The sequence below is a fragment of the Pezoporus occidentalis genome, unplaced genomic scaffold (assembly GCF_034315485.1).
Source record: "Pezoporus occidentalis ecotype Australia unplaced genomic scaffold, CSIRO_AGI_Poc_V1 ctg19, whole genome shotgun sequence".
NCBI lineage: Eukaryota > Metazoa > Chordata > Aves > Psittaciformes > Psittacidae > Pezoporus > Pezoporus occidentalis.
In genome coordinates, this window is record NW_026913748.1 from 5,384,940 (window position 1) to 5,409,229 (window position 24,290).

The 24,290-nt window shown below is 43.5% G+C and overlaps 1 protein-coding gene across 4 annotated transcripts in view; it reads right to left on the minus strand.

Annotated features, from left to right (window-relative positions):
• RESF1 (retroelement silencing factor 1) overlaps positions 1 to 23,760 on the minus strand; it is a 36,092-nt gene extending 12,332 nt beyond the window's left edge. For 3 of the 4 annotated variants that reach the window (XM_062616509.1, XM_062616508.1, XM_062616506.1), the window contains exon 1: positions 11,863 to 12,000. The gene's annotated coding sequence lies outside the window, so the exon portion shown is untranslated. Of the gene's footprint in view, positions 1 to 11,862; positions 12,001 to 23,691 lie in introns of those variants that run through there. The other variant, XM_062616507.1, reaches the window with a different exon arrangement.
• Between the last annotated feature and the right edge of the window lie 530 nt (positions 23,761 to 24,290).

The window sequence follows — 24,290 nt, forward strand, 5'->3', positions numbered from 1 at the left end:
CAGGCCGTCTGATTTCCATTACACCAGTTATCAGACACACTAGCCTTGTCTGCTTCCTGTTGCAATACGGTTCAGTTAGCTAACGAAATGTTACTTATATATCCCACAAATCTTTCTGGCTCTGAAGAGGGTATACCATTAAACAAGTGCGAAATGGGTCAGACATGGCTGTTAAAGACACACAAAAACTAGAAGTGTTGGTTCTGTTCGCCCATGTTATCCATATCTTGTCTCGAGGCAATGCCATGCTTAAGAGTGGGTCTTCCAGACCTTTTGCGACAGCACTCATCCAGGCAATTAAAATGAGCAGCCTCGCTGATCTGGCTTGACCCATCGGCTGGGTAGCCATAGTGGTCCGGAATCTGTGGAAACACAAACATAGCGCCTTCCAGTCATTATGACCTCAACTGGGTCCTTCCATTCCCCTGTTCGCAGATCTCTATAAACCACCCAAGCACCATTCACCTTAACACATCCTGCTGCTAAGGCATTGCTATGTATCATGATAGGGGACTCTGTCCTATCTCCTGTCAACTGCAAAAAATGTAAGACATAGACAGCTTTTGCAACTCGTTCAGCTGGTGGGAGGGGTGCTCCCCCTTTTTGTTTTTGCAAAAGCTCCTTAAGAGTTGCATGAGCATGCTCCACGATAGCTTGACCAGTTGGAGAGTGAGGGATTCCTGTGACTTGATGAATACCCCATTGATTACAAAAAGTCTGAAACTTATGGGAGATATATGCAGGCCCGTTATCCGTTTTAATTTGAAGAGGGACCCCTAAGGCTGCAACGGCAGAGTGCATGTGTCGAATGACGTGACAAGCCGTTTCACCAGTTTGTACGGTAGCCCAAAGCGCTAGCGAAAGGGTATCAATAGAGACATGGACATATTTGAGTCTACCAAATTCAGGGACATGTGTAACATCCATTTGCCATAACTGAAGGGCCATAAGGCCTCGAGGATTTAACCCCAGGCCTACACCGAGGCCACTACGCTGACAAGCTGGACAAGACTGGACTATGCCCTGTGCAGCTGTTACAGAAATGCCAAATTGTCAAACAAGCATTTTTGCAGATTGATGGAAAAAATCATGGGAAAAACGTGCTTGCTCAAATAAATTAGGTGTGGGACCTGTCCATACAGGAGCAGTGACAAGTTTGTCTGCATGGTTATTTCCTGTGCTAAGACTGCCGCAACTTTGATGACTACGGATGTGTGTTATAAAATACGGCTCGGTTCGTTGATTAATGACCTGTAACAATTGTAACAAGGTTTTTTTGTAAAATAGAATTGTTCAATGTCTTAATCATTGACCGTTCAAGGTGTTGAACAACTCCCACGACATAAAGAGAATCTGATACAACATTAAGAGGTTCTGTTTGCTACCTTAAAAAGACCCAAGCCACAGCCTTCAGTTCTAAAGTCTGAAGGGAATCGCCAGGTTCCCCTTCAATGAATTGTTTTTTCCAACCATTGTTAGTGTGCCAGGTTGCAACAGCAGTTTTAGAGTTCTTGCCTGCATCTGTAAAAACAGTGTAACCTTGTATGGGTCACTCAGACCTTTTAGGACATTCCTCCCATTGCTGACCTGATAATAGCAGCAAGATTTTTGCTTCAGGGAAGACATTGGTCACCTTTCCTGCAAAATCTATCATAGCAATTTGATATTCCGTCGAAAAATGTTCAAGCCACTACAAATAACTAGAAACAACAGGTAGAAATATCTCACAGGGGTCATGACCCAAGATATCGATTACTCTATTTCTCCCTTTCATAATTAATTGAGCAAATAACTCTGGTCTGGTAATTACTGCCTTGTGAGGCTGATATGACAAAAAGATCCACTCAAGGATTCGCAATGATTCAGCTTGAAATTGAACTACTAAAGCCAAAGGGTGCTGTCTATCCCCTCCAGAATTTATGACCATCAAAGTCACTGGTTGGTCTGCTAAATGCCTGGAGGCATAACCAGCAGCAACTTTTTGGGATATACGATCCAATGCCTGACTTTGCTCACTGGTTAGCTGGCGCTTGGCTTCTGCCTTATGTTCTTGGCCTAATAGAGGCATCAATGGTGCAAGATCATCATTTGTGATACCACAAACATGTCGAATCCACTGAATATCTCCCATGAGTTTCTGCACATCAGTGAGCGTTTTGATCTTGGAAGAGATTGTTACCTTTTGGGGTCGAATACTGCTGCCAGAAATGACCCAACCCAAATAGTTCCATGGGGCAACTTATTGGATCTTTTCTGGGGCAATACATAACCCCTTGACAGGTAAGGTGGCTCACAGGTCATCCAATAAGTCACCAGGAATACTCTTTCCTGCTATTAAGATATCATCCGTATAATGATAAATGATCAACTCGCAATATTTTCATCTCACCAGCTCCAATGCCCATGCAACATATACCTGACAAATGGTGGGGGAATTTTTCATCCCTTGGGGTAACACTGTCCAGTGATACCGTTTTGCAGGAGCTTGCTTGTTCACGCTGGGCACTGTAATGCAAATTTTTCACAATCCTCTGGGTGCAGACAGATTGTGAAAAAACAATCCTTCAAGTCAATAATTAATAATTCCCAATTCTCAGGGAGCATCGCAGGTGATGGCAGCCCTGGCTGCAATGCTCCCATTTCCTGCATGACAGCATTTATGGCTCGGAGGTCGTGTAATAGTCTCCATTTTCCTGACTTCTTTGGGATAGTGAAAATTGGACTGTTCCATGGGCTTGTAGACGGCACAACATGTCCTGCCTGAAGCTGTTCCTGTACTAATTCTTCTATTTTTTTTTTTTTGCAGCCTTTCTAGTTTAAGCAGCCACTGATCTACCCAAACTGTTTTTTCTGTCAGCCAAGTTAATCTCAGTACAGGTGGCTGCTCTTCAGTGACTGCCCCTAAAAAGATGAAGTAATCAATTTTGTATGGAGCTGACTCAAGACATCTCTTCCTATCAGTGCTACAGGAAGGTGCAGCACATAAGGTTTGACAGTGGCAAGGGCTCCATCTGCAAAAGAACAATTGACTACCTCTTAACTAATAAAAGTCTGTTGACAGCCTCCCACTCCCATGACTCCAGTAGAAGCCTGTACCAGTGGCCAAGAGGGAGGCCAAAGATGCATTGGAACAACGGTAACATCCGCTCCGGTATCTAAAATCGCCATGATCTTAATAGTCTGCCCATTTTTATGTGATAATATTACAACCTTAGTTGGTTTCCCTTTGGTAATATTCGTAACAAATAAAACATTTGGTTGCTCTGTTGATCCAAAGTTTCCATGGCCTCTGCCCTGTGTCCCCCTCCTAGGTATCTTTGCTTCAAATGAAATTAGCTGAGCTATTTTTTCCCCTGATGGTATTGAAATTGGTGGTGTTAGTGTATAAACCATTATCTTAGTATTACCTTGGAAATCCGCATCAATTAATCCTGGGACTACAAAGATACCCAGACGGGAGACAGAGGATCGCCCAATCAATAAGGCACTAAGTCCATGCCTCAGCGGTCCCCATAATTGTGACTATCAAATGCACTTGAGAGTCACTCAACAGTTACTGTGGTTGCCACATCCATTCCTGCACTGCTGATGGTTGCTGGGGCAATGCAGTCCAGGCACCCTTCATTTGTGTCGGAGCGCGAGGGTAAGCGCTCGTCTTGCCGTTTCCTGTCCTTTTACATTCCTGTGTGTTGCGAGTTGGTTTATTACAGTGCATACACCATTTAGTACTACATTGATTAACTGGCTGTTGATCTAGACTGTTTCCAGATTGATTCCTATTTTGTGCCTTACATTGAAAACGAAGATGCCCTGATTTCCCAGTTACAGCATTTTCGTTCTCTCTTTCCTTTTCCTTGTACAATCGGACAAACTGCAGCCCCTACAGCCTCCACCATATAGGCTGCCTTTTGTTTATGACCCGTTCGCTCAACAGCTTCCAGCATCTGAGCTACCGAAGTACCTCTAGGCAATATATTCAAAAGTTGTTTCACTTGATCATTAGTCCCATCAAATGCAAGCATATCCTGTAATTTTGACTTCATATCATCACTCACATCCGGATTGCCTTGCAACACTCCAAATAACCGATCAATATACTGTGGCTAAGATTCTCCAAGTCCCTGTTTTAGAGATCAAAAAAGTTGGTCTTGTTGCCTTGTCATTTGGAAGCGAAAGCCAGGCTCTCAGACCCAATTCTTGGGAGCGGGTCAAGACAGGAGCAGGAAGCTTCACTTGATTTTGTGGATCGGTAAATTGGCCTCAACCCAAATACGCATCTACTGGTGCCCCAAACAGTGGGTCTCCTTGTTGGCGGGGCTGATTTGCTTCTTCCATACAAGTCAACTCCCATTTATTCAAAAACAAAAGTTGCAAGTTTAGGGGGAAGCAATGTTTGAACAATCATTTTGATATCATACGGGGTTAAGATATATGCAGAAAAAATATGAGCAATAATCAATTGAGTATACAGCGCCTTTAACCCATAGGTTGTGACTGCTTGACAGGCCTCCTTTACTATTTTTAAATCAAACGCTTCCCACTCCTTTCCCCCCGTACGTTATCAAAAACAGGGAAAAGAGAAGCACCTTCAGAAAACTCCCCAGTTACCACCGCGTTCATCAATCATCCCTCACCACTTTCAGGCTGGATTAACACCCCCCATGCTCCCATCACCCCCCTTCTCCAAACCCGCTTCCTGGTGTAGAGGAGGAAAAGAAAAAGGTGGCGCAATTGGTGCAGCAGTCTCTTGTGTCTCAAGAGCTTTGAGTTTTTTCAAAAGCTGCTGCAACTGGGCATCTCCCAGACCCGCAGACACCTGTCGATGGAGTGAACAAATGGATTCATCCTCTGAACCGTCACTGGAGTCGGGAAGAGGAGGATACAGGTCTGGCTCTGCCTCAGGTGATTCCGGATCTGGTTCCAATTCAGACTCTGGGTTGTCCTTGTTTCCTGCACCGGCAACTTTCCACATATATTTGGCATTCTGCTGGTTCTCATCGGGTTTTGGAGGTTTTTGGGCTCGTTCGCCCTTTTTTAGAAAAATCAGTCACAGTCCTTTTCGGGACACTCTGCGGTACGACAGGAGGCGCAAAGGCCATTGCAGAGGCATTCTGTCCTGCAGTTTTTCCCTTCCTACCCTCTGGGGCTGTAGCCATCAGCACAGATGCAACTGCAATCCTTTCTGACTTTACGTCCCTAAGAGTCTCTATAACTAACCTCCACAACGTGGAGTGCTTCTGAGCCTCTTTGGACCCTTTACTGATTTCGTCCCATAGCGTTTGACCAATCCGGTCCCATTCTGGAACCCCAAACGCATCTTGTACCGAGGGCAAAAAGCCACAATTGTGGGACCATTTTAACAGCCTCTGAAGGGCGGCACTATCATATTGCAAACCTCTCTTAGAGAGAATGTGTTGGAGGAGCTTCACCACCGCCTGTTCCTCTTTGGATAGCGAGTGCCCCATCTCCTCCCTGGCCGCTCACCTGATCAGGGCAAGATTCCCAAAGTTTTGCAGACGTCTGACTTCCAGCACCGGGGCAGCGCTGCTTTCAGCCGGCTCACCACCCCCTCTTTTCCCGTCGGTCCTTCCACCTTGGCCTGCAAGGTACCGATCTGAGGCTCCCTGTTCGGGTGCCACTTGTTGACACGGGAGTCGTCGACAATGCAGAGACGAACAATGTGATCAAGCAATTGCCGTTTATTGAGCATCAGACATGATCTTTTATACACAAATCCACACATTGATTATACGCTGATTGGTTAACATGCCTTGCCAACAAGCTTCTGATTGGGCTTTACACAAAGTTGCTTAATACAAGTTACAACAGCTACTTATGTTTAGCACTTACCTCAACATTCTTACACTGCGGTTTTACATCCTGGTTTTTGTTCTTAACATCGCTAACGTTGCAATTTCATTTCCCCCAGCGCTATCCCTGGCTAACCTCCCCTCTGGCCTAGTATTTTTCCACTTACAGAGAAGCTCTACTTATGCTAACTGAGAAGCCCGACTCATGCTAACTAAATCCATACAACAAGTGGTCATGCCGTTTCTCATTATCTCACTGCTGGCCATGCCAAGAGCACTGGCCAAATGTGGAGGTCATGGAACAGCTGCACGCTTATGTTTTACTACCTCTTCTGACAGTCATAATAAATATAAACATATACTTTATTGAATACACTTTATCAAAAACATACATTGTTATGTTTCGCACAGTCATGAGCAATGATTAACCTTCAGTTAGTTTCCCATCCAATATACATGCCTGCTTCACACCTTCACCTGCTTCTCACCCTGAACATAAGTCTCAGAAATCATCAGCAACTACTAAATAGGCAACTGCCCATTTCTGATTTACTGCACATAGAAAGAGAATGGAGAGACATCCCCAATGAACACAGGAGTAGCCGAACAGCTCTGCAACAGATCGATCATGTGACTAAAACACCTACACCTAGACTTTTCTATTAGATATTATTACAAATCAGAGGGCAAGGAGGACCAACTCATTGATCTGTCCCTACCACTTGGTGTCAAATTCTCATCCTCCTCATTAGGTATAAAAATCAGTGTCTTCTTAATACCTCACCAACTATTATTGCACAGCATCCTGCGGGTGGATGGGACTGTGGTCAAACTTATGATATAACAATAACAACAATAAGAATCAACTATTAATGCATATTCTATGAAGTCTTGAAGCCATCCTGTCAGAGCAAAACCAAGCATATTGAACATTCATCCCAACCAAGTACTGGACACTGATTCCCAAAGTTTGTGGGTTTCCTCTGCAACTTTTTTCACAACCGCTACTTGTTTTCCTAGGTCATGTGTCACATTTAGGACACAGATATAAAAGTCCTCTTGGGAGATATGGATATCCACTTACTCCATGTTGGTGTATCAGCTTTGCAAGGGTCATTTTGGAAGTGGCTTATGGCTGAGAATTGAGTATAGCTAAAGAATCCCAAATAGCATTAGCAGGAGTTTCTACTTGATAGGCGAGTTTATTTAACCAGAGTTGAGTGCACACAAGAGTCAAACAATGCTTCAACAGCCCACACCAATCCAGTGGCTTCACCACGATCTTTCCACTCTTCTGGGTCAGAATGTAACTCACATTTGGCTCGCTTCACCAATGTGGTGTAATAGGAGTACTTTTCTATCATGGGCGTAAGGTAGGCACTCCTAAGGCACATTCAAGATTCATAGTCTTTGCAGGTATAGAAATGAGATGGAAGTGCAGGGAGGTCCAGCTTAGAGATGTGCTCAAAGATGTCCCACCAAATGTAAATGAGGGATAATGAGAGTCTCAGTCAGGCACCCCATGGGCTATGGGTCTTGCACAAGGGTGGAACAGAACTGTAAATCATTTTATCTCACCCTCTTCCAACCCTGCTGAGGCAGGCCATCTAGCCTCTGTCTGATATCACCTTCTTCAGCAACCAATCACTCCATTAGAATATTGACCTCATTAATCCTTTCACTACATACCTCATGGCCTCAGACCTCATTCCTACAGCAACACGTAAAACACATGCAATCAAACTGATTCTGTTTGCACAACAGTATATAATTAGCATTAATAGTAACGTTTAAGCTAAGTAACTCACCAAATAAGTGTACCTTATCACTGATCTGCAATACGTTGAATATTTATGACATAGAGGAAAGAAGTAAGCATACTATGGCTCTATGATTCAATAAGGTCGATTAACTGTAGTCACACAGTGGAGTGTGACAGAAGTGCTCAACTCCCTAACCATAATAGTAACAGTTTGGTTCAGGCTCCCAGGGAAGTAAATGGCAAGGTCATGACCAGGTCACCAACTTCTCTAGTTCCAACCTGCTCTTTGAAAACCCACACAGGAACACAGTGAGACAATGAGCTTTGATGCATGTGAGCTGGGAAACCAGAACACTAACCATGTGATTAACACATGAATAACAGGCTGCTCTTCCAAGTCTAATTTGTCAAGGAACAACTGAAGTTGTGGGTACAAGCAGTCTAATGTTTACCATTCCCATCACATGTAATTTGACTACAAGCCAACCATTTTATTCCATAAATGTGACAACCTGAGCAAGCCTTTTCCAAAGTCCCCCTGCTAAGCAGCTGGGTGCACAGTGATGATCTCCCCTTGGCTTGGGAGGCCTCTCAAGGTTACTCCTTGAGGTTGAGAGACCCCTTACCAACAGCAGATTTTTGGTAAGTGACTGCTATAATGTATAATCTTGAATCACAGGGCATTAAGATCTTGTATTGATATTTTTTAATTAGTATTATATCCTTTGTGCAGTAATAAATTTAACCTTGCCATGGGACTTATCTTAAGCCTCACTTTTACATCATACTTGAATAAAACCTCTTCTGCTGCTACCTTTAGCAGTGGTTCCTTACACACTTTGAACTTCCCCTGCAACAAGTGTAACTGAGGCACTCACAACAGTTATAAGAGATTCTTACTCATTACTAAAAGTTTCCTTTAACCAGATCGAAACTCTTAAACACCAAGCATATGTATTTCAGTGCCAGTCACTCTGATCTTCGTTGTTTCCCCCCTCTCCAGGACATGGTGTTCAGCAAACATAAGCTTTCAAGAACAGCTGAACTTTTGTCCTTTCTGCAGGCCAGCACAACTTTGCTCCCCCATTTCTGCTTCTAGACTTCTAGCAGCCAGTCTCAGTTAACCAAAAGCATTTTGAATTAATTCAGTACATTTGATATACAATATCGCAGATATATTAGACCAGCTTCGCAGACCTCCATTTGTACTGATGGTTGGAATCAACCAAATGTGCCCAAAGGAAAGAGTATATATACAACGAGAACTTTCATTTTCCTCAGTTTATATCTGTATTTTGGTTGTCACAGCAGCACCAGCAAACAAGGGTTTTCTTGCCACAACAATTCTTAGCAGTAATGTAGGAGATAATTTGTCAGAAATTACCTGCATCTCAAACTGACAGTCGATCACACAGTAGCTACAGTAACTTTAAGAATACAAAGACCAGTCACTTCTTGCCGATTCCCATTCCATCATTTCCAACAGTGCATTTTCCTATTAGCTTTGCTGTCCTAACGCCATTTGCTGCTTCAGATGAGAATCAGAAAAATGTTTCTTGGATGGGCCCGTTTCAGTTTTACACCCATGAACTTCATGTTGAATCAGGCTCTTCCTCCCAGCCTTCCTTGGTGTTTTTAGCATTGTGTCCTCCAACCACCCGGACTTTTAATGTGACTTTAATCAGTATCATCCAACAGTATCTCTGTCAGTTTGTTAACAAGTTTTGTTTTTTTTTATTTGGAGATTTTTTATTTTTTATTTTTTGTGAAGTGAATGCACTTCATTCTCAAAGTCCAAATCTAGCACAGCAGGATGTGCACACAGAACAAACAGGTCAGATTTTTCAGTTCAAGCAACAGCCATTAATGCAAAACCCATCAAAATTATTCTCTTCTAATTAACTCATTGGCATACTCTCAGTGCTTGTGAAGGGATGCCGTAAGTTACCACCCCAAGCAGGTTGGTGGTTTGGTGGCTCCTCCTGTCCCTAGGCTGGAACCCTGTCTGGAAACCCAGGTATCTCCACAGCAGGCCTATGAGCACTCCTGCTATCCCGTTTGCAGGTTCAGCCAGGAGCAAGGCTGAGCATACATCCTGGAGGCACATACAGGACACTGAAACAGACAAAACGTGCTGCCTTCAACATCATCTATACACATGACTCACATAAAACAGAAGTACAGACAGACAATTCACTTTCCTCCTCTTTGGCCAGTCAGGATCAAGTGTCTCTCTAAAACCCACATACCCAGACTCTCTACAGTCACAAGCACACACACATTAAGATCCATCAAGTACCAGTACAGCTCCTCTGTCCATCCAACACACTTGCAAGGATCCCACACCCTCTTGCCCACTTTGAAGGCTCTCCTACTTGCCGTTTGGTCCAGCTCTATGCTCATTAGCAAACAGATGCATACACTCACATGCTTGTTTCATAAGCACTCCATGCTCACTGTCCTGGTTTCAGCTGTAAGAGTTATTTCTTTTCTCCCTCCTTGTAGCTGGTACAATGCTTAAATCATAACACTCACAAATCCCCCTAAATACCAGCATAGACCCTCTGCCCATCTGCTACCTCTGCCTGGACCCAGTGCTTCCTACCCACCAGCTAGTCCACCTTGAAGTCTGCTAGCAAATTATACAGGCAAACCCCATACACCCAGTGTGGGGAAGATACACCCCATTCACCCTCACTGTCAACCAGTATCAGGCATACAAGCTGTGAACCAGTCTTGCTCTAGCGACCAAGCATCTCATTCACCCTGGTGAGGCCTCCACTCACTCCAACTGCTGGCACCACAGGTGCCTACAGCCTTGGTCCATCTCCTGTTGCTGGCACTAAATCCACTCACATCTGTTCCCATGTACCTGGCACTCTAGACAAAGTCTGTGGGACCTATGGAGATGGTGCCTAGAACTATGGTACTTCCAACTACTGACCCACGCACCCTCTCACTCCAGTTGCTGGCACCACACAGAAGGGATAAAGACACTATGCAGAAAAAAGGTTAAGAAAAGATGACAAGACTAGCTGCAGGGATCAGGCAGAGATCAGTCACAGACTCCTGATCAGCCACTGTTTAGACAAATGGCCCCTTCTATAACCTCTTCTGTCTGTTCCCCCTCTGCAGAGTTGCACCACCCTCTTCCTCCCAGTCACACCAGGGACTCTCAGGTTTTCACTCTCATCAGTTTAAAAGTCTAGGTTCACCTACAGCTTCTCAATGGCCCATCACTTAGTTAGCAAGACTACTGAGGTTTGTTTGATTCCTTCACATTTGCCTGTCAGGTTTGTCTAAGTCTTCTTTATTGCTTCTCTCTTTTCCCTATAACCCCATTTGACAAGGCCTGTGGTCAGATAACCCTGCTGAAATAAACACTCTCGCATTCTACACATTCTTACCAATTACTGTAGCTATTTACTTCTTGTTATTATCCCCAGTACTGTTTATACATCAAGTTTGTGCCTCTGAACATTTGGTTTATTCCTTCCCATGTAATGTCTCCTTTTGCACTGAAAAGGTTATTAAAGCAGATGCTCTCATCTTCCATGCACCCTTACACTCAATACGTTTTCCAATTTTATTGCTGGAAACAGCGTACTGGAAATGATGCTTCTTCACTGCCACCACAGGACATTCTTTGAAGTCTTGGTCTGCTATTTCTACACATTTTCACTGATATATCAGTCACGGCAATGTTAATATTTATGTTACAAATCTGAAATTATGTTTCAATAGGGATATCTGAGGCAGGGATACAGCTGCAGATTTCTTGTCATCACACTTCATGGTGTTGCATTAAAAGGCAAGACAAGTTGGCAGAAAATAAACCCCCCTTGTGCTCTACCTGGTCCTCAGATATTAGAAAGGTTGGGTGCAGCTAGGCTTAGATTCTGACTGATGCCCAATTTACCACTACCAGTCTGGTCACATTTGATATACTGAACAATCACAATTCCAGATGCACTAATAGCACACTGAACCTTCAGCCTAATCATGCTCGTGAATTAACACGGCCACACTGAAGGATTTGGTCACATTCAATGAGAAAACTATTACAATTAGCTACTTAAACAGTAGAGTTTATTGCAGAAACAGATACAGGTTCTTATGCATTGCCGGTAATAAATACACTGTCTGCAACAGCATGTGCAAATAACAGGTTTTACAAATGCACGATAAAGTTATGAATAACACAGCCTGGCTTTAAAATAAAAGTAGAAAGTAACTATATAGAGATTCCTAATATTCCTGAGGAAGCACTTGGTACAGTGCAAGTCTCACCCAAAGGCGTCCCTATGGGGGGGAAGACGGGTCCACCCTGTCAACCAGTCCCAGGAGTAAAGGGTAATCTGCTGATGGAATCTTCCTTGACCCATCCACAATGATGTCTTCCCTAACATTCCCACTTCCTTGGGCCATTTTTATACTATTTTTCTCCATCAAGGTGGAGCTTGAGTGACTCCAGTCATACATACCTGTGCGGAATGTCATGCAAGAAGGTATGCCAGCAGAGCCAAACAGACCTGGATGAGAGCCCGGACATCTGGACTCTTACTAGCTGCAAACCTTGGGAGAAGCAAATGGGACAAGTCGGGAGGAACCGGAAAAAAATCAAGATAATTGCTGAGAACTGTAAATATGGAAACAGGAGGCCGCTTAAGACAAAATGAAGAATGTGTGGTCAAGGGGAGTGGAAGTAACAATGTAACGAGTAGCGCTGGCAAAGAGCTATGTTTAGAAATAATTGCTCAAGCAAAGCAAAGGCGTGTGGGCAGTAAGGTGATCGGCTAAAGGAGCGTGTGATCAGTAAGGTTGTTTCATGATGGAAAAGTACCAATGGAACTAACCACTACTAACCGCTAGGCAGAATACTATAAAAGCCTGTAAGCTAACTCAATAAAGGATTTTGTTTGTAACCAGAAACGGAGTCTGTGCCTCCATTGCCACAAATGGCGCCTGAACAGGAACACATCTGGGAAATAGATGTCAGCTTGCAGTGCTGAACTGGTGGCAACGTCCTGTTGAACTCAACGCTGCTGAAAGGAAGCAGGACAGCAGTGCCGCACTCCATCATCTTTTCAGGACAGAGGTGAGCAACGGGAAACATGGGATCTGAAATGTTGTAAGAAACTAAGGATAAGGATATTGTTTATTAAGATTTATGTTAAGCCCAATGTAAAGGTTAGGCAACAAAGGATATGAAATCGCTTACTCAAACAGTCGCCAGACACAGCTTGTGCAAGATAAGATAACCGCAATCGCTTACACAAACTAAACCAAGTACCGCTTATGCAAACATAGCAGATGTTGACTAAAGATAACTGTAAGATGTTCCAGGAACTGGCAGAAATAAGACAAACAACTCCATATAAGGACATATGAGTAAAAGGTCAACTATGGAACAAAGAAGGAAGACTTCTTACTTCAGCCTCAACGACCACCAGGAGACAGAAGTTGACCTCCTAGCGACAGCTGAAGCATGCGCAGAGTACCTCCACTACTTCATGAACACGGAAGTAAAGATGTATAAAAAGGGCTGTTTGAACTGCTCAGCACAGCAGTTGGGGGAGCGCAGACTCCCCTGTCGTCCAGCGCTGGTTTTGCTCACATTCTACTTGCTATAATTAATAAAATTTTAATTGGATTATGATCCGTTGTGGTCTCAATTTATAACAATGTCTAGAGAAGAAAAAACTGTGCAGACTCATGGAAGTCATGATGGCCAAGAATAAGGCAGAAATAGGAGAATCTGATCTGAGAAAAATATTAAAATGGGTCTCCATGGAAGTGCCTGGTGTAGACAAAATAAATATTTATGACCCTGAGAAATGGGATGAAGCAGGCATTAAGCTCTGGGATCAGGCAAACAGGGGAGACCCCATAGCATCAAGCTTGCTTGCCCCTTGGTGAACTGTGTGTGAGATAACAGAGAAACATGTTGGCTCAAAAGATCAAGCCTGCCTTCTGCAATCCCAAACCAAATCTTCCACACCCCTGGTAACTGGGGCTGAGGCAGCAGATGAGCCAGCCGAAGATGGCCCTTTTGATCACGGACCAATTAACCCTGATAAAGAGACCGACCTTTACCTCGCTGACCCGCATGATGTGTGGAAAAACATTAAAAAAGAAGCGAAAAATCACGGTGATGTAAACCTTCTCCAAAAACTGAATGCTACCCATCCTGTCCGTTATGAGGCGAACCGCGGGCTGGACGGCGAAGAGGAAAACGGCGTTCCCGCGGGAGCTGGACAGAGGCTGCAGGGGCGGATCCCCTCCGGCCGAGGGCTACGCCTGGCGGCGGCGAGACATAAGAGCTGCAGAGCACGGGCGGGCCGCCTCCACCTCCCTGTTGCCGCGGCCTCGCTCACTCGCACGGGGGAGGCAGCAGCAGGCTCCGGCGGGCTCCACACATTGTCGGCTCGCGGGCAGAGGGCTGCGCTGCTCGCCCTCCCCTCCCCTCTGTGTACTGCGGCAGGAACAGGTTGGTGCTGAGCCCACCAAGATGCGCGATGCGGGGCGGCGGGCAGTCCACTCCTCCCGGTGAGAGGCGGGAAAAGACTCAGCCACTACCCTGGAGGTTTTTCACCCGCAACAACCGTCTGCTGACAGATAACGATTCAGTCAAACATGCTACGCCTCAAAATAGAGCTGCCATAGATTTTTTTGCTACGAGCTCAAGGACACGGTTGTAAAGACTTTGATGGGATGCGTTGCATGAACCTGTCTGATCACACTGCGTCTGTCCATGAAGAAATTCAAAACTTAAAGGACAGAGTTCAGAGGCTGCAAGTGGAGAGTAGCTGGAATTGGCTAGAAAGTTTGCTGTCAGGATGGGGCATCAGTGCACAGTTTAAAGACATTATTAAAATCGCATTAGCCTGCGTAGGAATCTTTTTATGTATTTTAATCACAGGTCCTTGTTTAATTACTTGTATAAATCATTTGATCACTAAACCTATCAAAAATGCTTTAGTAGTTTAAAAGAAGGGAGATATGTGGGGAATGTTCTGCAAGAAATTGCGCTGGCAACGCCAGTAGACCTGGATGAGAGCCCGGACATCTGGACTCTTATCAGCCGCAAACCTTGGGAGAAGTAAACGGGACAAGTCGGGAGGAACCGGAGAAAGAACATCGGGAGGAACCAAAGAAAGAAAATCAAGATAATTGCTGAGAACTGTAAATATGGAAACAGAAGGTCACTTAAGACAAGATAAAGGAGGTGTGGTCAAGGGGAGTGTAAGTAACAATGTAAGGAGTAGTGATAGAGCTATGTTTAGAAATAATTGCTCAAGCAAAGGCGTGTGGACAGTAAGGTGATCGGCTGAAAGAGCGTGTGATCAGTAAGGTTGTTTCATGATGGAAAAGTACCAATGGAACTAACCACTACTAACCGCTAGGCAGAATATTATAAAAGCCTGTAAGCTAACTCAATAAAGGATTTTGTTTGTAACCAGAAACGGAGTCCATGCCTCCATTGCCACACATACCTTTATTATTATTGGTGTAAAATTCTCTCACTTTGCTTTTAAATGTATATACCACAAAGAATTAAGAGCATGCTCAAAGAGGGGTAGTCTCACTTTGGAGGCTGGTAGCACTGGAGGTAGAGGTGTGGTTTTGTATTAAAATGCATTATAATGAAGCAAAGTTCGCACAACATTTTGTCAAAAGATGACAGACTGTTGGCTCAGGTTAGCAAGTATGCAGCTTATCTGTTTTTAGTCCCACCTAGTTCCCATCTCTGCTTATGTTATGGCAGAGCTTGCCTGCAGAATCTCTACTTCGCTCCATCCTCCATCAATGTTGGCATGGGAACTGCTGTGGAGTGCACATTCCTCACATACCAGGTATAGCGGCATCTTCCCCTGAAAGTCCATTTTCCCTTTATGCGTGAACAATGCTACATTTTAAATGCAAGTTTAATTTATAATTATTCCACACATGGAAACAGTGAAACTCAGAGAAAACATGGAATGTGCTTCCATCTTTGAATATGCCTTAAAACTTGGAGGGAACTTGGAAATTCTGCAGTTGGGAAATTACATAATTCAATTTTTAAAAGTTATTCAAAGATAGCACAAAAATCAGAAAATTAGGAAAAAGCACACCATGGCATTTGGCAATGGACCAGATTCACAGTCCAACAGCATCACACCCTGCAATGCTGCTGCAAGATTCATGGGAATTGCAGTCACAGTCAGAAGGGCAACAGGAAAGAGGCCGTTCTTCTCACCAGGAATGAGATAAAACAGATAAACACCATGGCATCCATCAACAATCAGAACTACTAGACACAATAAAATCTACATTTGTCAAAAACAGCATCTAAACTGAGCTCAAAGAGATTATTCTGAAAGATAAGTGTATTTTCCTGCATGCACCAGACTCCAGGCATTTGGGGAGCTACGCTTCACAAGGCGTTTTAAAATTCTAGTTCTCCATGGTACAAAGAAGCATACCAGTATCAGCAAAAGAGATGTCACTGCTCAAAAGAAAACAAATTCTTCAAGATTGTCTTTGATTGCTTGATGGTATCAGCCAAGCTTATTTATGGCTTATGCTCCTCAGGGAAAAAATTAAAGTCACTTTTGACTAACTGCCATAAGCACGAAAGTTATTTTTAACACAAAATCAGAAAATTTGCAGGGAAAAGGGATTAGTAACAAAGATCAGATTCATCACACAAATTAGTATCTTGCATGCTATTCTGAAACCTGCAGATGAAAGCTTTTCTAATAGCAACGCTTTTATATGGAATGTCCCTGCCTCTGTAGTATACATAGTTCACATATATAATGGAACTATATACCTATAAGTATACATATAAAGTTTTCTAGTTGCTAGCATTAAAACAACAAAAGTTAATGATAAAACATAGCCTGAAGTTGCTTTTTCTTGGACAGGATAACATTTTCTAGAATATATCTAAACCCCCTAAACCACTGCAGATTTCCACTTACCACCACACTTCACAGAAACAACGGTGAAATACAGAAAAGCCATAACATGCACTTTACACTCTGAAGAATTTCCAAGCTCCCTCCAAGTTTTAAAGCATATTCAAAGAACTGTCTCACATCTCTAGTAATTGTACCTATCTCCTTTTAAAATTGTTGCTCTCTAATAATTCATTACATAATGACTACTAATTGAAGAGAAGTTTGCAATCTACATACAGAACACTGAAGTGCAAATTAAGAAGTTAATCGAGTTTCTGTCATGGAGAATAACAGCAATCTTTCACAAGCACATACTAGAAGAGCACTTTGGCATATTTCTATTTTATGGAGATAGTTTATACCAGCAATAAAGATTATTACTAGCTTCAAGATTACAGGAGTATTTCAAAAGAAAAAGGTATAGGTGTGATAATGCCTTTCTTCTCTGCTGATTTGTGTAGCTTCTTGTATACTAGAGGTTACATTATTAACACTTCCACTCATAAAATGATCTTCCTTGCAACTTCTCCAAGTACTAAAATCCTGCTGCTCTTCTGGTTTACATTTGCAGTTTCAAAACTGTTGAGAACTTACAACTCCATTTATCAGAAACAGAAATACTAGTCAGAAAGATCCTAGTAGTGTTTAGCAGTCAAACGTGAAAAACAAAAAACCTGTTCCGGGTCATCAGTGGGAAAGTACTGGAGTCCTTCCAAAAACTATGTGTATAATAGTATGAAGAAGTACTTTGAGTGGAAAGCCAGGTTGAGAAGTTTACATTTATCCCAACCCTATTTTCTTCCCTATTTCTACGTTATCAATTGCATGGATTATGCTACTGATACAGAGGGTTGTACAAGGGGGTTGTACAGGGGGGTTAGAGGAATTTGTTTAAACAAAAGGACTATCTGTTGTAAATGCCTGCTAAGCAGAACAGAGACCTCTGGTCCTGTTAATAAGCAGACGCCTGAATCTACTGATAAAGGGGAGAAGCAGAGGATTTACGGCTGGGACACTGATCAAACTCTACTGATAAACGGGAGAAGTAGAGGATTTACGGCTGGGACACTGACCAAACTCTAAGGCCACACATAAAGACTAAAAAGGTGAAAAGTGCAAGAAGAGGAAGACTCATTTACTTCATCTTGAAGACCCCTACCCAGAGGAGGAAGACTCATTTACTTCATCTTGAGACCCCTGCCCATGACCAGAGGGGGCACTGCGCAGGCGCAGAGGACCTTCCGGCTCATTATAATACGAAGCGGGGATAGGACATGAATATGTATAGGCGTATTGTGCAACCTTATGAATATATATAACTTTAGAGAATAAATGTACAGGGAAACAACACTGAGGTACGCATGACTTTGAGGAATTATCCCCATGCGTCTCAGTGCTGAATAAAAACCATACCTACTTTACAACTTTAACGAGCTGTGGAGTCAGTCCGCGCATCACTACTTCAGGATGATCCAGACCACAGATAATAAAATAGCTTCCACATTTCCACCTTTTTATATAATAAAAAAAAATCACTTGCTTCAGCAACCTCATTAGTGTGCCCTTTCAGACAGATGTGTAGCACCCACTGGAAGAACAGTAGCTCGTTACTGACCTTTGCTCCTAGACGGGACAATAGTCATTAAGCTGCAAGTGCTACCATTACTTGCAGAAAGCAATGACCTGTACTAGCAGTATCACTGAAATCCTGTGTTTGTGTCCCTGATTTACAGTAATAAGATCATCTTGCAGGTTTTGAAATCCCATCTGCTGTGAAGCAACATCTTCCTTTTTATTAGCACCCAGTATCACTAAGGCAAATACACCAATCACCTAAAGCTAACATAGTCTGTGTTTTCACCATCTTTCCTTATACTTTTTTTCTTTCCTCTTCTAGAGAGTCACCAGCAGGCTCTACAGTTTCCCATAAACCCTCAGTAAGACCCAGCAAAGCATGAACTGCTCTAGGAATTAAGATAGCAGAATAGCACCTTCTGCTCCCTTTACTTTCTTCACTGTATTCAGCTTTCCCTCCTGACCCCTAAATCAGTGGGTGAGGAGTATGCATCTCCCTCCTGTGCCCATTTGTTGACTGTAAGTCATCAACAAAGAGAAAAAAGGCTCAACATCAAACTAACAGGCTAGTTATTGCACTGATTAGGATCAGGACAGACCACAAACACCATGACAGTGCCACACATCCCCAGCCCACTGACACATTGCTCATGGTTACAGCAAACGAAACTGAGCACATACAAGATTTAAGAAACCACTTCCTTGTTTGCACCCCCAGCCAAAAGTCAGCAGACCCGGGTGGTGTCTCAGAAGGTTGTAGTGAGCAGCTCAGCTGCTCTATTATGGGCAAAGGCCTGCCTGAGAAGGACACCCCCTCACCTGGCCAGGTGCATTATCACGCTGTCACAAATTAGTAGTTCAGGGTTGCTCAAATAATCACTAAAAGCATTAGCAAAAGTAGTTTAAATATGTAAGTATAACATACAAGTTCAATGGCAAGGTTCACTCTATTACTACATGGATGAAACACAGAATAGTTAGGGTTGGAAAAAAACACAGGAAAATCAAGTTAGAATTTAGAATGAGTCACAGAAAGATTGAACACACATATGGATAAGGGAGACCCCACCATTGAGTCATGAGGTTCCGGGTGGACCCCTTTGCTTTCTAAACTGATAAAGCTCAGGTGCAGATGAATCCAATCTCAGTCCCAGGCTTAGTCAATTGTTTATGTATAAAGGGTTACATGTGTAATCAATTAGGATCACCTAAAGGATCACTTCCCAAGATATCAGCAAAAGGTAATCTTAATATGATGTTGTAGAAGTACCAGTTCACAATAGATGGGCTTTTAACACAGCTTTTGACCTGGCAGCAGTCTGCACTTTTAAGGTAGATCACAAAAACTAGCAGCTGTCTAAGGTTTATTCAGTTTAAGATGGATCACAAGATTTATCAGCAGTCTATCACTGCAGGGGGGTTGGGCTAGATGATCTCCAGAGGTGCCTTCCAACCCTAACAATTCTGTGATTCTGTGACTAATTTAACATTAACAAAGCTAGTCAATAAGATTACTGTAGTCACAACAGTGACTTAAGTACAGATCCAAGATGCCAACATTCATACTATACTTGCAATAGGGTAATGAAATCAATTTATACACAGATATACACACACACATAAAGGTATACTGTTTTAGCAAGTGTCGACAGAAGGAACACAGACACCAGTAACAGAGTAGGTTTATTCTACTGTCTATGTCAAGGTAACACAGGAATAAAGTAATGCATTTAGCTAAAATAACAAACTTATGATACTCTAGTTTTAAGCAGCAAAGCAAATAGGGTAATGCATCATTACTACATAAGGTTAACTACAGTGATTAAGACAGATACATCACCAATTGCTCTTATACTTGACCATCATCCAGATCCGGAATTGCTGGAGAGTCCCAGTTGCAGTGAGGATATAGACAACCTTTCCCAGCAACTGGCAGGTCCTACACAGTGCATCCACTCATAGGTGAGGTCTCCAAAGTCACTGCAAGAGGGTCCAGCTTATGTGTAGATGAATAAACATCTTGCAAAACTTCATGTGCGGAAACATTTGGTGTCACCCTCCCTGTTGGATTCTGCCCAAAGCCTGGCCAAGACTTAAGAAGAAGCCCAAGGGAGTATCTCTATTTCAGGTTTCATCACATATTTCCCAACAAAGCCAGACATCCGATTTCAGGGCCTTGTAATACGTCTCTAAATAAAGAGGCATCATTCTGCTAGTTACTATTACATAGTAAGCATTACAACAAAGCTTTTATAGATTGGCATCAAAATATATATATTCATACTAAAACAGATAATATATATTACATATGCAATTAATACTATGCATATAGCAAGATATATATTATCGGGTTGTGAGATTCATCTAGAGGTCAACTTCGGTTAGAGCCTACTGTTCAGGCCTCAGTACTTCAACACTTTATATACCTGTTAAAAATTCCCATTGAGTTCAGTGAAATATTCACATCAAATGTCTCAGCACTTCTCAGTGGGTAAGGGTTGAGCCTCAAGAAGTGGGGAGTCTTCGATCAAGGCCCCACCATCGGCTTTTGGGGACAGTCCTTTGATTATATCAAACTTGAGATTTCATGACCTCTGAGAGGCCTCCCACTTGGAGGGAGATGCAGGTCACAGCCCAGTGTGGTCCAGGAGAGCGCAAAGGGCTTCACTTAGGACAACTGTGTACAGGGTGGCAAGATGACCGGCTTTAGTCATCAGTAAGTTTCCATCCTGGCCACAACCTGAGTCAGTAATTACTAGAAACAGTTTAGAACTCCAGTAACAGTGGTATTGTTCCACTAAGGCTACGATTAGGGGAAGGAACATTATGAGGCTGTCAGGATGATTGATTATTCCTGCTCTCACTTCCAACCTTGGATAGGCAACAGGAATTCCTGGTATAGTCAATGCTGTCTTCCACTTTAGCCATGCAAATGTTCCTTGTACAGTCAAGAGACACTTCACTACCCAACCCATTACAGAAAGGCCAATGAATTCCTGAGATCAGAGTGGCCCAGAGGATGGGAGGTGGGGAAATATACCACCATACACCCTTATACTCAATCAGAGGTGACTAAGAGAACACAACAAGCCCCTTTTAACCACTTTTCATCACAAAAAGAGGGGGGAAGCTGGGAAACAGTGTTCTGTATAATTTTTGTAAACAAAAATATTCTACTACCAAAACACTTTTGCCTGCTGGCTTTTAAAAAGCCAGTGTTTGAAGACCAGTCTCCTGCAGATCATAATATTTTACTGATCTGCAATTATTGTAGTTGAAGAGTGGTAGGAAGTGAAAAAGCATTTGTGCTTTAAGTAGAAAACAGAACCAAAACGACAAAATAAAAGTTCTTCTAAAAACCTGGAAGACCAATGACCTGGAGAAACAGTTTTAATGATAAACAGTTTTAGAAACTATTAAGCGGGAAATCAAAACACTCCAACAACAAACTTGATATTGGTTCAAAGAAATCACTCCACAGTACACATTGTAAAGTAAAGCACAAACTTTTATTGGCGCCGGAAGACTGTGGGGGTTCAAACCTCCATACATATGTCATGAGCAGTGAATCTTAGGAGTTTTTATACCTACTTTTCACCTTGATATAATTTTATCTAAAATATATGCTTATACAATTCAGTAAGTTACATAACTTGTGGTCTTCTTATCCTATTGTGCACTTGGGTTAGGGCTACAAGGGTAGTCTATGGGTTAGTATTAATCAGGATTCTTACAACTGTCTACCTTTTAGCTTAGTATTACTGATTAAATGCAAATACCTGCAAGCTACATGCTTGGTTCTTTGTTCAAATTCTCATCATATTTTGCCTTTAGGGATGCCCCTGCTTATAAGCAACTTCTAGAAGCAGATGAAAGAATGCCTACCTACCCAAGTTCTAACTTATTGTATATCATGCCCTAACAGGAGGGCAGGTCCTTACTTGCACATGGGTTTCTATTAAGCAGTTGTGTTTTTAATACTGATGCTAAATAGCAAAGTTATGTTAAGCAGGGCCTAATGGTTTGGTCTCAATATGAAGCATGCTGTAATGCTTTGAGGTTTGGGTTTGTTTGTTGTTTGTTTTTTTTTTGCTGCCAAAACATCAGACAATATATTATTTCCTGAAAACAAACAAAAAAATACTGTTTAAGATGCATGAAGCGGGCTTCATCCTTTAACTCTTAAGCACCTTACTGCAGTGAGTTAATGAAGAGTGAACCACCAGTTCCTGATAAACACCCTCAGAGAGACCTCAGCATACTGGCTAAGGCTTTGCTTCCAGACGCAGGGAAACTTTTATACTGGCACAGCTATTGAGAGTAACAGATTTAATTTTGTGGACAGTAATATAAAAGTGATCATTAACACAAGTCTGCTTTCTCTGCCAAGAACATCCACTTTAACTGTTTTGGGACACTGGCTTGTTAATTCAAGGAAACAGGGAGATAAGAGCCCAGTGAGGAGCTTTTGATGTTAGCGACAAGTTTTACTCCCATTATTATCAGATGCAAGAGCTAGAAAACATTTACCAAGAGTCAAAATGAGCTGGGTTTGTTTTGTTCTACTTTTAAATCGTCCCAGGAGGCTAGTTATGAGCCAGGAAAGGCCCAACATTACCACAGAGCTCCTAGAAAGAGTCGAATCAACCTCATAACTTCTAGGAAAACAACCTCCAGCATTCCCACGGGCTTCTGAAGAATATCCAGTGCTTCAGGAGAAAACTCACTAACGTCCTACCTGATGCCCTTCTATTTCATCATCTAAAACATATTTCCCAGAGCACATAAAGAGAGCTGACAAAGTACTGATGGGGTACTTGCCTTTTTGCCTCACATTTCCATCTGCCTTTCCAGATGGAATAAGCTAAGCAATCCTTTCAACCGCACTATTCAAGACAACCCTTCCAAGAAACAGCAACCTATACCTCTAAAACCATTTTATTTTCCCGTTAGTTATATAAATAGGCTTATCAGTTCAACTACAACAGTCGACTCCAGGTGGCCCTCTTACACAAGCCCGAGCACCGGCTCCTCACCGCTTACCTCGCCATGCCTACCTGAAAGGCTGAAGCAAAAATCACAGAAAGCACAGGACTCCCAGGGCAAGAGCTTAAAACACAGGAGACCCGAAACACCGAGCGCACAACCCTCAAAGCATTACTTCTCGCGGGTCTTTAATAACATCTTTCAGTCTTACCGCCTTCAATCGCCATACAATAAAGACTATAAACTTCTGCTTAAGGTGATAAGGGCGGGGGGGGGTGTTTCTAGAGACAAACAGCTCAGAGGACAACCGCACCCGCGGATCTCATTGTGTTTCCTCAGCTACTTACACGACGCTTAAGCGCCGTTAATTTGTTCTCCGAGACAAGCAGCGAACTCACAACCTGCCAACCCCCGCTCTGCAGCAGCTCCCGCTGGCCATGCCCCTCGCCTGTCAGGACGGTACCGCCATGCTGCGGGCTTCAGGGCCGCCTCCATCGCCGCTTCCCCCGGTCCGACAGAGAGGAGCCGGGGAAGGCCTCACCGGCCCAGCCCAAGATAACTGCCGCACCACCCGCCCCGAGCCCCGCCAGAGGAGCAGCGCGGCCCTTACCGGCGGCCCGAGGAGCGACTCTCCACAGCGGCGGCGTCCACGGCCTCGAGAGCGGAAGAGAGCACGGGCCCACCGTGGGACCACTGCCACTTCCCCGTCTTCTACTACCCGCTGCCCGTCCTCACCAAGCCTGGATAGTCACTCCGCGCTTTGAGGCGGAGCCAAGAACCACTGGCTCCGGTGAGAGACGGAAGGAGCCCTCTGCCAGCAGCGGGACGAGCAACAAGGCCCACCCCCAGGCGGAGCCTTCGGCGTGGGGGGTGGGATCGCTGGTTCCCGCCGCACTGCCCAGCCAGGCCGTGAGGGGCCTGAGGCGGGCCCATCGCGCAAGCCCAGGCGAGAAGCGGTAGGAAGGCAAGGGTGTACGGTTCCGGCGCGGGCCGGTGCCGCCTGGGAGGGCCTGTGTAAGGAATACCAGAATGATTCGTGTCAGGAACTTGGGAGTGCTGGTCGCTATTGTACTATGTCCCCCTGTGATCATTATACCATGTGTGAGATGTGTAATAACACCCATGACTATGATGGACATTTCTGTCAAAGCGATGGTGATGTGATGAGTAAATTGCTGTTTGTTAATCAAATTTCGCTTGCTTAAGAGT